The following is a 15,708-nucleotide window of genomic DNA, read 5'->3' as shown; positions in this document are numbered from 1 at the left end:
AGGGGAAAATATCGCAAGACCTTGACTGGCTTCTTTCTTAACTGTGCCCCACCTTCATCCGTATTCATATCTTCTGTATTACTATTCATCCAACGAGACTTACCGCAAACATGACAAGATTGTTGGTTTTTCTGATCACCCCAGTACAACATGCAGTCATTTGGGCAACTATGAATTTTATCGTACCCAAGGCCCAAATCTTTTATTAGTCTCTTCATATCTTGACAAGACTGAGGAATTTTTGCAAACGGAAACATCTCTCTTAGAAACTCTAGTAGCATTGTAAAAGAGTTTCTGGTCCACCCTCCCAAACATTTTAAGTGAAACAGACGAATGCAGAAGGACAATTTCGAATATTTTGATCCCTCGTAAAGTTCTTCATTCATTTTATTAAGTAAATTGTAGAACTTAGCCGCTTCTTCATTTGGCTCCTCATTAGGTGCACTTGTTCCCGTTTCGCAAAAACATTTCTAGTAATATTACAATCCTCAGATATAATAAAGTCAGGTGGAAACGATTGCTCACCATGACTACGCATATTAAATGCATCCCGCAACATATCTTCCATGTCATCTTGTCTAACATACTGATGGTAATCAGTATCAGGATAAGTCGGATTAATCGTTGAAGAAGTTCCACTAGATGTACACTCTCCATGGAAAATCCATTTTTTATACCCCCGAATAAAGCCATCAACAATTAGATGTTCGTAGACAACTTCACAAAAATGCCAGTAGATGTTGCCACACTTCTTACACGGGCAAAGAATCATATTCTCTTGGCTTGCATTTTGAAATGCAAAATTTAGAAAAGTTTGTACTCCATTTTGATAGGCATTGCTTACCCTTGACAATTTCATCCAACTCCTATCCATTTTGTAGTTCTTGAAATCTAAAGTTCACAACATATTACAGTTACTTAAATGTTCTCAATTGATTTAAATCATATCATTATACTAAATATCAAGTCTCTAATGGGTATAAACTAATTCAGGCAAGTTGCGAGATTTTCAACTATAGATTTATGTATTATGTAAGTTAAGTAAATTTCGTAAACTAGTTATGTATGATATGATATATATTTAAGTATTATGTAAGTTATGTAAGTTATGATATGATATATATTTATGTAAATTATATATTTATCTAAGTTATATAAGTTATGTAAGTTATGTAAATTATGATATAAAATATATTTAAGTATTATGTAAGTTATGTAAGTTATATATTTATCTAAGTTATATAAGTTATGTACGTTTTGTAAGTTATATAAATTATGATATCAAATATATTTATGTATTATGTAAGTTTTTTATTTCACGATGTGGAAAATCACATGGATAATACATATCATGTATCAAGTATCTACAGGTAAGTAGCGGGATTAAATAATATTTAATTAAATAATATTTATAAAAATTATTTTAATTAAGTAATATACATGTCGTTCGTTTTTATTTGACAAATCACATGTGCAGTTAAAATAGTCCACACTTAATTTAATTTATGTTTTACAAGTCATCTTTTCTTAAGTACATATTAAAGCACTGTGTGGACATCCGTATTTAGCTTAAAAGCTATGATTTAGTTTGAATAAAAAGTTTAACTTAAATGGTAAAACGGACGATAATATTTGTGATAAAACGGAGAATTTTTTAAGATTCATCATACGCTGCATTGTTACACCTAGGGAGGATCCATTATATCTTGCAGCTCGATATAAGGCAACCCGTCAGGTTTCCAGCCTATATACTTTGAATCTTTAAAATATTTAAAATAAGGTTGGAGAGAAGGCCAACCATTGTTGTAATTTTGATAAAAATTAGTTATAACTTTTAAAGACATTTAAAAATATTAAATATTAAAATCAAACATTATTAATGCAAAAAAATAGTAATTTGAATATAATAATATAAAAAAGAATCGTAGTTTAATTTTTATAAGTAAATTGGAAATAAATATTCAATAGTAAATGAGCTCGATAGAACTTTTTTCAAGTCTTTTTGAATTTTTTAAGATTCATCATACGTGGCGTTGTTACACCTAGGGAGGATCCATTATATCTTGCAGCTCGATATAAGGCAACCCGTCAGGTTTCCAGCCTATATACTTTGAATCTTTAAAATATTTAAAATAAGGTTGGAGAGAAGGTCAGCCATTGTTGTAATTTTGATAAAAATTAGTTATAACTTTTAAAGACATTTAAAAATATTAAATATTAAAATCAAACATTATTAATGCAAAAGAATAGTAATTTGAATATAATAATATAAAAAAAGAATCGTAGTTTAATTTTTATAAGTAAATTGGAAATAAATATTCACTAGTAAATGAGCTCGATAGAACTTTTTTCAAGTCTTTTTGAATTTTTTAAGATTCATCATACGTGGCGTTGTTACACCTAGGGAGGATCCATTATATCTTGCAGTTCGATATAAGGCAACCCGTCAGGTTTCCAGCCTATATACTTTGAATCTTTAAAATATTTAAAATAAGGTTGGAGAGAAGGTCAGCCATTGTTGTAATTTTGATAAAAATTAGTTATAACTTTTAAAGACATTTAAAAATATTAAATATTAAAATCAAACATTATTAATACAAAAAAATAGTAATTTGAATATAATAATATAAAAAAAGAATCGTAGTTTAATTTTTATAAGTAAATTGGAAATAAATATTCAATAGTAAATGAGCTCGATAGAACTTTTTTCAAGTCTTTTTGAATTTTTTAAGATTCATCATACGTGGCGTTGTTACACCTAGGGAGGATCCATTATATCTTGCAGCTCGATATAAGGCAACCTGTCAGGTTTCCAGCCTATATACTTTGAATCTTTAAAATATTTAAAATAAGGTTGGAGAGAAAGTCATCCATTGTTGTAATTTTAATGGACAAGCAAGCTACACGGTAATAAAATTAATTCATACTTATTCATACTTAAGCAGAATCAAATAATAATTAAGTTGAACCAAATATTTAAAATTAATTTGGTAACAAAATAGTTCTGCTCCAAACAGAACCAGCAATTAAATCTTTACAAAATCGCAACCCCAAAATATTAATTTTTCCAAAATCATCATGATAAAACTATTATTGATTAGAATTTTAAATAAAACGTACCTTAATAAAACGTACCTGGTCTACTCCACTCTCACCAGCAAACAGAGGCTGGAGTCAAAAAAGTAATATTTGTTAAGTAATTTAAAGTGAAAATGCATAGAAATAAGGAAAAAAATTTAGCAACGAAACCTATACGTACTTAGAACAAATGTCAATGGCTGTGGTGTATTTAGTTGCACCAAATATTAATTCAGGTGCTCGATAGTACCTAGAACAGATGTAAGATTATAAGAGTAGCACCAAATATATTTCAGTTTAAGCAAATATAAAATCTTTATCTATATCAGTACCAAATATTAATTCGAAGATTAAATGGCAGCTTCAGTTGAACCAATAGTTGCAGGAGGAGCAGGAAGCAGTAACTGAAATACATACAACATTAATTCACTAATACAGACACATGTAAGATTATAAGAGTAGCACCAAATATATTTCAGTTTAAGCAAATATGAAAACTTTATCTATATCAGTACCAAATATTAATTCGAAGATTAAATGGCAGCTTCAGTTGAACCAATAGTTGCAGGAGAAGCAGGAAGCAGTAACTGAAACATATACAACATTAATTCACTAATATAGACACATGGAACTATATCCTAAAAGTCAAAACACAAGGAATTAAAGTATATGTACCATATTTAGTATACAATATAATTTTACTTCATATATATTACTTCATATAATTATTATAGTAATAATTAAATTTATTAACAATCGTCATAGTACAAAAATAGGGAAGAAAAAATTAGGTGTTGGTTAAAAGCAGTCAAAAAAATATTTTTGTACAAAATTAATTCAAATACTAAGTAAATCTTGACAGAATAACCCAAACAAGAAGGAATTATATAACCAACCTGCAGTGTACAAGAAGTAACAGATAGGCATTTGATACTTGATAAGGATGCTAACAAACTGATACAAAAATTATCAATCTGAATGGCTGATCATTTTTTCAATTGCTCCCTGGAATGCATTGATTTATCAAATTAGATTCAATACACAGAACATAAATGTAAAATTAATTAATAATAAAACTTACTTGCGTCTCAGAAACAGATACAGAAGAATGACCCTGAAAAAGTTTAAAAATTAAATGTCAACAAAATCCAACTGATTTGTACCAAAATAGATCATCTTCAAACTACAACCATCTAAATTGAAAATTGATATAAGGCATAATGTGAGTAATCCTTAGATCATCCAACTGATTTTACCAAAAGCGCCGCTAATGCTCTTATTTTTAGCGGCGCTTTACCAAAAGCGCCGCTATTGCTCCGATTTTTAGTGGCGCTTTACCAAAAGCGTCACTAATGCTCTTATTTTTAGCGTCGTTTTACCAAAAGCGCCGCTAATGCTCTTATTTTTAGCGGCGTTTTACCAAAAGCGCCGCTATTGCTCTGTTTTTAGCGTCGTTTTTGGTAAAATGCCGCTATTGCTCTATGTTTTACAATTTTTTTGGCGTCTTTTGATAAAACGTCGCTAAAAACGCCGCTAAAGACCTGTTTTCCTGTAGTGAAAATATCTTACATGCAAATTATGAAAATTTTCTCCAATAAAACTTATAAAGAGTGTCAAACAAAATTATAAATAAAAGCACAAAGTAGCAATCGAATTAAAAACTGCAAAATCTTTGTTTTGCATGTTGACAACGTTGTCTATTTATAGACTTCTAATGGGACTATATCAGGTAACTTGATTTCAATTAACTTTTTCAAATATAATATTATTTTAATAAATTTAATATTGAATTAAATTAAATATTTAACTAGATAATATTTTATTAATTTAATATTAATGTGATTAATTTTAATCTTAGTTGAATTCTATCTAAACTCTCCTTATATAAAGAGAATATGAGTCATTATTCTCACACACTTGAATTCAAGAAAAGTTGTAAAGAGAAAATTTTCTGAAGAAATTATTCCAAAAAATTCTAAAGATATTTTTTATTTACAATTTGGCCTTTAAAGTTTAGAGAAATTATGAAATTGCCCTAATAGTAATTTTGTGAAAAAAATTTCTAATCCGAAGCAAGCCCACACTTAGTAGACATGAGCTTGAGGATAGTAGAGAAGACCACTTGGTCAAAACATTCATACTAAACAAATAAAAAATGTATGAATTTTGATTAAGTATTTATTAATTTAGATAGCACAATCAAATTCTTATTTTGGAAAAACTTTTAAAACTCTAATTTTCCTTTAAACCTATTTTCCGCTACGTTTTTCAAACTAAATATTCCAACAATAAGAGCCTCTCGTTGTGGACTAGAGATGAAACAAGTGTTGTGGTTGAAGGAGTGAGGGATGTACATCTTTATTTTGATAGTTTTAAGAAAATTGTTTTAAAAAATATTTTCTATGTACTTAATTTCAAGAGAAACTTAATTTCAGTTGCTTGTCTATTTAAAGACAACTTGATTGTGACTTTTAATAATAATATTGCAATTTTTAGAAATCATTCTCTCATCTATAATGGATGGATGCAAAACAATCACTATTGTATCAAACACAAGATGTACACATTGTTTGAAATCGAAATTGCGAATAAGAAACTTAAAATTTCTCACTCTAATGAGGCGTACCTTTAACATTTGAGACTTGGTCAATTAACCAAGATGACCAATTGCTCTTTTAATGTAAAATGGACGAAGGTTATTCAATCCTTAGAACTTGTACACACTAATGTTTGTAACCCCATGAACATCAATACGTGAGATGGTTACAATTATTATATAACCTCATAGATGATCATTTTAGATATGAGTATGTATACCTAATGCATTGCAAGAGTGAAACCTTTGATCAATTTCAAGAGTTACATGCGGAAGTGGAGAAATAATTAGGTTTACCCATAAAGACACTTCAATCAGATCGATGTGAATAGTATTTATAAGATGAGTTATTAGGATAGCTCATAAAGAATAAGATATTATTTTAGTTAACCACATCGGGAACTCCACAACAAAATGACGTGACAGTAAAAAAATAGAACCTTATTGACATAGTTCGATCAATGTTAATTTAACACCCTTAACCCGAATCTATCGTCGGAACAGGGTTAAAGAGTATTACCAGAGTTTACAGATCAAAAAACAGACATTTCAAACATTCATATCATATAATATTCATGTCAGAAGCTAATTGAAATCAAACATATTGTCCCTTATATGAGCCTTCGAGGCCTAAAATACATATTAGAAACAAGTTGGGACTAAATTGGACACTTAAAGAATTTTATTTTTTTTGAAAATGTTGAAATTTTTCAAAACTGCAGGGGCCACAAGGCCAAGAGACACGCCCATGTCTTAGGCCGTGTGGACATTCGAAATAAGGACACACGACCATGTTCCAGCCCGTGTCTGTGCCCATGTAACTCCTTGACTTCGGTCATACGGCCAAGCCACACACCCGTGTGCTAGGCCGTGTGAGCATACTGACTTGCACCCTTAAGAAGATATAGGGGACACATAGCCATGTCACCTGGTCGTGTGTCACACATGGCTGAGACACACGCCCTTGTCTCTGCCTATGTAGACGAAAATAGGTCATTTTCCAAACCACATTTCTTACCCAATTTGACACCAACCTGACTCAACATTTTTGCACATCAACAAGGCATTCAAAACAAGCCAAAATCAAGTCTTAAACATGAAATATCACCAGATACAACCAATAAGCCCTTAGGCACCTCAAATGACAACTTAAAAACATGTCAACCAAGTATCCAAACTTACCTAAATGACCAACTACGTATATGCATATTCAAACCAAATTTTACTTTCTTTCATTCTACCATATCAAACACACATCAAAATATACCAAACACAAGCCATATAAGTGGAAAATCTCAATAAAACACTTATATGCCAACATTGGCCAAATTAACCTATGCATGCCATTATAACCAGAATTAATTAACCAAAAGTACCAAAAGAGCCGATGAATGGTGTGATATAGCTCCAACATGCTTCCAACCCAAACGAGCTTCCAAATTACTATAAAACACAGAAAATAACACGGAGTAAGCATTTAATCTTAGTAAATTCAGATAACAAATAAATTAACTTACCATTTAATCACATTTAAGGTAAGCATACAAAACATATCCAAACCAATTTGGCCAAAAGTCTAAAGACATATCCTCAACAACCATGTTAGTCATGTAATTCAACCACTATTTAAATTTCATATACATGTAACATCTATACCATGTATCCATATATCATATATATATCATTTCAATGTAATTCATGTAAATACCTGTACTAGTTCGTATTGAATTCTTATAAACTCGTAACAGAACTATGTTCGTATTTAGGATATCGTTGGATACATAGGTAGCACACACGAGGTGTACTGAACGATAATCCGTCAATTCATGTACACGTATACTCATACGAGCTGTAAATGTAACACCCCCAACCCATATCCGACGCCAAAACAGGGTTATAGAGCATTATTGGACTTATAATAGAACAAACAAACATTTCATGTTCATCTCACATTCAAATAAAAAACCATTCATAATCAATCATGAAGTCACTTATATGGGTTCTCGAGGCCCAAAATAAAGATTAGAATTAAGTCGGGACCAAAACCAGAAGCTTAGAGAATTTTTCGCGAAGTTAAAAAATTTCTCCTAAGTGCAGGGGACACACGCCCGTGTGGCCAGGCCGTGTGGGCATTCGATGTGAGGCACACGGCCGTGTCCCAGCCCATGCCCATTCCCGTGTAACTCTTTGACTTGGGTCACACGGCCAAGCTACACGCCCGTGTGCTAGGCCGTGTGTCACACACAACTGAGACACACGCTCGTGTCTCTGCCCGTGTGAACGAAAATATGCTATTTTCCAAGCCATGTTTCTCACCCAACTTGGTACCAACCTAAACACCTTAATGTGCATATAAACATGGCATATTTAGACATTCAAAACCAATCAATAACAAGCTTATAACATCTTATAAGATGACACACAACCATGATACTAATAGGCACCTTAATTGACTACTTTAAACATGCCAATTTAAACCTCCAAAATCTATCTAAATGGTCAAACACATAAAGGAGACTTTGTGCCTAAAATTTAACATGCATACCATATCTCAATTTCAACCATTTGGTATAAAAAATACCAATTCACAAACAATACATTCACTTGGCAACCATACCTCATATATCATAAAGCCATTTACACATGTTTACATAACAAAACATATACCATTTTCAAGCCAAATCGAATGGCTAAAAACACAACAAGACATATAAGCTACCATTAGCCAAAATGACCTATACATGCCATTATAACCAGAATTATAAAACCACAATACCAAAATAGCTGATAGATAGTGTGATGAAATCTCCGCCAACTTCCAACCCGACCGAGCTTCTGATATCTAAATACACAAAGAAATTAACACAAAATAAGCATGTAATACTTAGTAAGTTCGTAATTAAAAAATAAATCTTACCGCTACAATTTATAATCATAAGCCACTTTATTCAATCCGACATGTCTTGGCCTTAGTCTGAAAAACATTAGCCTCTCAATTTTAATTATCACATAAACTAACAAACCATCTCAAAACATCATAGCATAAGTACACCCTACTTAAATGTATTCACATTTTCAAGCATGTGTCTAAACTTATTTTGATCGTCTAATAATTCATACCTTTCCATGCTTTCGTAACAATTCTAATTGAAGCAGTTGCCTAGCTTTCCTTCTTTTCATACTCGTTTAACCACAATTTAAGTAAGTAAAACAAGGCATATCACAACTCAATTTGGCTCAAAAGCCTAACACATAATCATCAACCTAGTTAGCATGCCATGAATTCATATGTCATAAATGCATATCATTTCTACGTATTTCGTATACATATCTATACTAGTTCGTATTGAACTCATATAACCTTGTAACAGCACTGTGTCTGTTGACCCACTTAGAATAATACCAGATAAACGAATATCTCGCACACTTTGTAACAACATGTAAATCAATTTACCATTAATAGGCTCCATTTATTAGCTAAACACAAAAACAATCGATATTAGTATGAAATTATAACTTAACCAAATAAGATTTCATTTCTTTCGATAATTCAAGTAACCTTACTGCAAGATCTATTAGTGACGTGGCACCTGGTGCCTAGCGGTAAACTACAGAAAAGGTTACGCCCAGCTCTAGTCGGATTAACTGACAGTATTAAATGTAAGCCCAGTCTAGTTGGATAAACCAACGATATTTGCACCCAGTGCTAGTCGGGTATACCTACGATAGTAATTGTGAGCCCAGCTCTAGTTGGATAAACCAACGATATTTGCACCCAGTGCTAGTCGGATATACCGACGATAATAATTGTGATCCCAGCTCTAGTTGGATGAACCAACTGTAATTGCGCCTAACGCTAGTCGGATAAACCGACGGTTGTGTGCCCAGCAGTAGTCAGACAAGCTAACAAAGATTGCGCCCAGCGCTAGTCGAATATATAGACAATTGTAAAATTATCTACTTCCGTAAATTTCTCATTCATTTTCCTTAACATTAATTCCATAATATGCATACATTTTATATCAAGAGCTAATTTAGCATTAACTAATTAATTCGTAATTAAAAATAAAATTAAGTTCGAGTCCACGAACTTACCTCAAATTCGCTCGGAGATAACGGTCGCTTAATCTAGTACTTTATCTTTTCCCCGATTTAAATCCATACGTTGATTTTCTTAATTTATATAATCAAATTTAATTAATTTAATAGTTATTCTATTCAAATTAGTCTGATTTCATAATATGGTAAAACTACCATTTTGCCCCTAACATTTGACTTCTTTACAAACTAGTCCCTAGGCTCGTAAAAATAAAATTCATGAAATTTCAATACACCCAAGCCTAGTCGAAACTTATATGTGCTTATAACAGCTCATATATTCTCCAATTTCACACATTTAACTCAAAATCTTCATATTTCACAAATTAACCCCTAATTGAATTTTCAACAAAAATCACTTAACAAAAAGTGTTTAACACCCAAAAAGGTTTCGTTTTCTTCCATTAAACTTCACAAACAACTATCATGCTTTCATGGCAAAACCCTAGCCCTTCAACCATCTTGCAAATTAGCCCCAATTAGCTAGCTTAAGCTATAAGGGCTCTAAAAACTTAAAAATCAACAAAAACCAACACCAAAATAACTTACATGCAAAGGATTTTGTGGCTGAAAATTCAAGCTTTCCAAGCTCTTAGTTTGCTGATATTTTTGGTTCTAAAAAGAAAGATTAAGATGGCCATTTTGTTTTTATTTTATTTAATATAACTTAGTCAACAATTTACTAACCCTTTACCAACTTTAACTATTTATGATTTCACCCCATGTACATCTACTATCTTCTTTAATGGTCTAATTACTCAATAAGGGCCTCTAATTTAAAATTTTATAGTTATTTAATACCTTTAGCTAATAGAACATAACTTTTGTACTTTATGTGATTTAGTCATTTTTCACAAATTGAGCAAACAAACGGTAAAATTTCTTAACAAAATTTTTATACCATAATTCTAACATGCTATATACCATAAAATAATATTAAAAAAATTTTTATGACCTCAGATTTGTGGTCCCAAAAATATTATTTCGATTTCACCAAAAACGAGTCGTTACAGTAAATGGTAAACTCCTCCGAGCTGAATAATGGTAAGCTCATAAGAGCTGAAATGGATAACCCTAATGACATGTCATTTGTATCCCTACAAATTCTTAAGGTTCAAACGGGGCTCGGTAATCGCCGTACATCGTCGGATATGCAATCGGTACTCATATATGATAATAAAGCAAATAGCATACATCTAATTCAATCAAAGCATATAATTACACAAACTTACCTCGACGAGTGTATGTAGATATGGATGCGACTAATCCTATATTTTCTCTTTACCTCAATCTAACTCTGTACAAGGTCTGACAGGATCTATACGAACGAATTTAACTCATTTCAATATAATTTTCATTCAATTTAATCCATCATGAAATTTTTGGCAAAATTACCATTTTTGCCTATATTTTTAATTCCTTTGAAATTTAGTCCCCAGGTTCGAAAAATGAAATTCATGCAAATTAATCCTTACCCAATCCTACTCAATTTTTATACATGTTAATAGCAGCCCATATAATTCACAACTTCACAAATTTTACCATAAATTTATCACATTTTTTCAATTTAGCCACTAATTGATAATTTTACCAAAAATCTATTTACAAAAGTTGTTTATCTAACAACAATCATTCAGTTTCTATCATCAAACTTCAAAATTCAAGCATGTTCACTAATGGAAAACCCTAATACTTTAATAGCTTTGCCAATTAATCCCCGGGCTAGCTAGATTAAGCTACAACGATTACAGAATCATAGAAATCATAAAAAAGGGGACAAAAATGCATACCTAATAGGTTTTCGTTCTTTTTATTTTTTGGTGGAAGATGATGATAATGGATGATAATTGTTTATTTTATTTAATTAATTATAACTGTAATCACTAATTTTCAAAATTGACCTTAATAATTCATTCAAATTTCAGTGATGACAAATCCATACTTATCCACTAACAACCTTAATGGTTAATTACTATATAAGGACCTCCAATTTAAAATTCTATAACTATTTAATATATTTAGCTATTAGAACACAACTTTTGCACTTTACACAATTAAGTCCCTTTTATCAAATTAAGTATGTAAACGGTAAAATTTCTTAATGAAAATTTTATAAGTTATTTTTATCATACTGTAGACCATAAAATAATAATAAAATAGATTTTTCGACGTTGGATTTGTGATTCTGAAACCACTATTATGATTTCACTGAAAACGGATTGTTATAATTTAGTTATCAGCAATTGTTGATATCTTTTTGGGGATATGCCTTACAAATAATTTGCTATATATATTAATTTCCTTTCTCTCCCCCTCTTCACCTCTAATCCAAACATAGACTTAGGGTTATTAGGTTTGTAACACACTTTACCCGTATCCCACGTCGGGGCAAGGTACGAAGCGTTACTAGATTTAAACATATACATACAAACATTTTCGAGTTATAAAATTTCGCTCAAATTTAAAACTTTCAACCTTCCTCTTAACGTCCCTAATATGGACCTACAAGGGGCCCAAAACACGTTTTGGAAACAGTTCAGGAATAAACTGAACACTTTTGAAAATTTTAGAAAAATTTTAATGCAACTAGGGGCACACGCCAGTGTGGAAGGGCGACACGCCCGTGTGTCCTCTTAACATAGCCATGTTGAAGGCCCGTGTGGCTCACACGGCCTGAACATATTGGGACACGCCCGTGTCCCTAGCCTGTGCAAATTTATTTCTCGATTCGAACTTACAAGGGTTTTCAAACGGCTTGGCACACGCCCGTATCCATGGCCCGTGTCCCTCACATGGCCATGACACGCCCGTGTCTCCGCCCTGTACAAAAACCTTGACATTTTATTTCTGACGTCATCAACCCTTTAGGGGTGCACGGCCTTGGTACACGTCCATGTACTAGACCGTGTCCTCCACACGGTTGAGACACATGGCCGTGTCTCCGCCCGTGTGGTTACTACTGGGCATTCTGTTTTGCCAAATTTAGGTGCAGGGGACACACGGCCTAACTACACGCCCATGGGGCAGACCGTGTGTCACGCACGGCCTAGACACACGCTCGTGTGTCTGCCCGTGTGGAGAAAAACAAGGCTATCTACCAAGCCTTTTTGCCACCCTTACTTGCACCAACCTACACAACATCAAACATCTTCAATCCTAGCATAAACACACATAACCAAAACAGCCAAAACCAAATATCCACATCAATGTTAATTCTCATTAAATGCATTTAGCAATAATAAATAGTAGCCATCATCCATGGCCTATACAAAATGAATATCACATCCATATGAGCCAATACTTGTGGCTAAACCAACATGACACTAAACAAAAGACCAAGTCCCTATACATGCCACGCTCAAAACATTTAAACTAACTATACCAAAAACTTGAGGTAATAGTGTGTTTAATGCCTCCGACGTCCCTTGATTTTCGAGCTAGCTTGACTGCACTATAAGAAAAATGGAAAAGAGAAGAAGTAAGCATACAACTTAGTAAGTTACAAGTAAATAATTAACATTGATTTACTAAGTAACATCATACTCATAACATATCATACACTTGCACAAGATTCTTGAATGACTAAAGACTTAACTTACTCATTTCATCCTTACTATTCATATACGTAACCCCAGCTCATTCTTATGAGTTTTGTGTAGGTACCTGTACCACTTGCAACGTAATCATAACTTTTCTCAATCATGATATAATCTTTAAATTACCTGTTAAACCAGTTGGAAAAATAAATGGATACCCGATAAGCCTCATACAAAAGGGTAAGATGCCGATGCCATGTCCCAGACATGGTCTTACACTAGCTCTCATAACAAAGCTGATGCCATGCTCTAAACATAGTCTTACATTAGCTCACATATTGAGGCCGATGCTATGTCCTAGACATGGTCTTACACTAGCTCTCGTAACAAAGTCGATGCCATGTTCCAAACATGGTCTTACACTGGCTCACATAACCCTAGTATCACTGCATGGATATCTGATCTATTCCTACGGTTCAACTGGGAGTTTCACCACATCAAATTTCGTCATGCATATTCGTAACAAAATCAAACATTTCATGCAATATCAATAATTTAATGCATAATAACAATAGAATTGTAATATTTACGTACAACTTACCTCGGTATACAAAAAGTGGGCGACTAGATTGAATTAGTCTACTAGCTTGGTCTTCTCCCGGTCTAGGTTCGGATTTTGTATTTCTTGATCTAAAATAATAAAATTCACTAATTTAATCATCACATAAATCAATACATTTCATAATTCATATTTTGGAAAAATAACCATTTTGCCCCTAGACTTTCACAAAATTATGATTTTACCCTTAGACTCGTAAATCGATTTTCATCAAATTTTCTCACTAACCAAGCCTAGCCGAATTCTTTGTATACTAGAAGTAGCCCACAATTCCAATTATTTCATATATTTACCACATAATTTATAACTTATACAAAATGATCTTTAGTTAGGGTTTTCATGAAAATTACTTCACAAAATTTGTTTATTTAACAACTATAACTCATTTTCTTCCATAATATTTCAGTAAACAACACAAAAGCTTTCATGGAAAAAACCCTAAACTTTCAACCATTTGCAAAATAGCCCCTCCATTAGCTAAATTAAGCTACAAGGGTCTCAAAAGTACAAAAATTATCAAGAAAAGTCATCAAAATCACTTACTTATAAGAGAACTTAATGGCTGAAAGTTTCAAGCTTCAAAAACCCCTTTTCTTGCTGATATTTTCGGTGGAGAAGATGAATGGTAAAAAGATGAAGCCTTTTGTTTTATTTTATCTTATTTCTAGTCAAAATAGGTTACCAACTTCACCTAATTTTGATTTTCTATTTTCTTTGTCTCTATGGCCGGACACCCCTATGAAAATGGGTCTATTTGCTCTTTAAAGACCCCTAATTATGATTCTCTAGTCATTTAACACCATTTGCTAGTAAAATAAAACTTTTGCCCTTTATGTGGTTTAGTCCTTTTTCGCAATTAAGCTCACAATCGCTAAAATTAATTCATCAAAATTTTCATGCATCCATGTAAACATGCTATAACCCATAAAATAATATTAAAAATAATTTCTCCAGACTCTGGTTAGTGGTTCTAAAACTACTATTCCAACTAGGCCCAAAATCAAGCTGTTACAAGATTGGGTTTATAAAATTATTTTATCTATTATATACTGTAAAATATATAATAGATAAAATAATTTAAAAATAATATAAAATAATTATTATTTTTGGTTGTTTCTAGATTCAAAAATTGATAATAGACTGAATTAACTGGTTAAACTTAGGTTAAAATTGATCAACTCCTCCCAATAGACTAAATCGAAATAAAAAAATCAAATGGATTAGTTTTTGCAAATTTTTCTGTTGAAATTGAGAATTGCTCTCCTACTCAAAATAATCCTCAAATTTTCAAAATATATATTAAAAAATTCTAAAAGTTTATAAAAATTATTTAAAAAGTTCTAAATATGGTAAAAAAGATGTTAAATTATAAAAATTTTCCAAAATGATAAATTTAAAACCTTAAACAAGTAAATTATGAAATCAAATTTATCATACTAAAGTATATTATTTTTCTTTTATTTTGTTTTGAAAAATTTTCAAATATATATTGTCTCATGTTTACGTGTGATAGCTTGAAATTTGTTAATTGTCAACAAAAAAATAATTTGACTTGTTTATTTTTAAAATTTTATTCAAATAATTTTACTAGATTTGAATTGGAAAAAACAACTCAAATTGAGTTAAGATAATAAAATAAGAGGTGTCAATTGGACTAACTCGAAATTGTTTTGCTTGATCGGTAACTGACCATATTTTTTACATTAATTTTTAGTAATTTACATTTTTAGCCCTGTTTATTTTTTATTTAAATATTTTATTTTCCAAAGCAAAATATTCTA

The 15,708-nt window shown here is 31.7% G+C and overlaps 1 long non-coding RNA gene across 1 annotated transcript; it reads right to left on the bottom strand.

The window, feature by feature from the left end:
* Positions 1 to 3,260: 3,260 nt before the first annotated feature.
* Positions 3,261 to 3,802, bottom strand: LOC107961467 (uncharacterized). The gene is made up of 3 exons (XR_001701299.2): positions 3,594 to 3,802; positions 3,411 to 3,482; positions 3,261 to 3,328 (listed from the first exon to the last, which is right to left on the bottom strand). It is a non-coding gene; the product is annotated as an uncharacterized lncRNA (long non-coding RNA).
* Positions 3,803 to 15,708: the final 11,906 nt, after the last annotated feature.

The sequence above is a fragment of the Gossypium hirsutum genome, chromosome A05 (genome assembly GCF_007990345.1).
Source record: "Gossypium hirsutum isolate 1008001.06 chromosome A05, Gossypium_hirsutum_v2.1, whole genome shotgun sequence".
Classification (NCBI taxonomy): Eukaryota; Viridiplantae; Streptophyta; class Magnoliopsida; order Malvales; family Malvaceae; genus Gossypium; species Gossypium hirsutum.
This window is presented reverse-complemented; position numbering and strand designations above follow the sequence as displayed.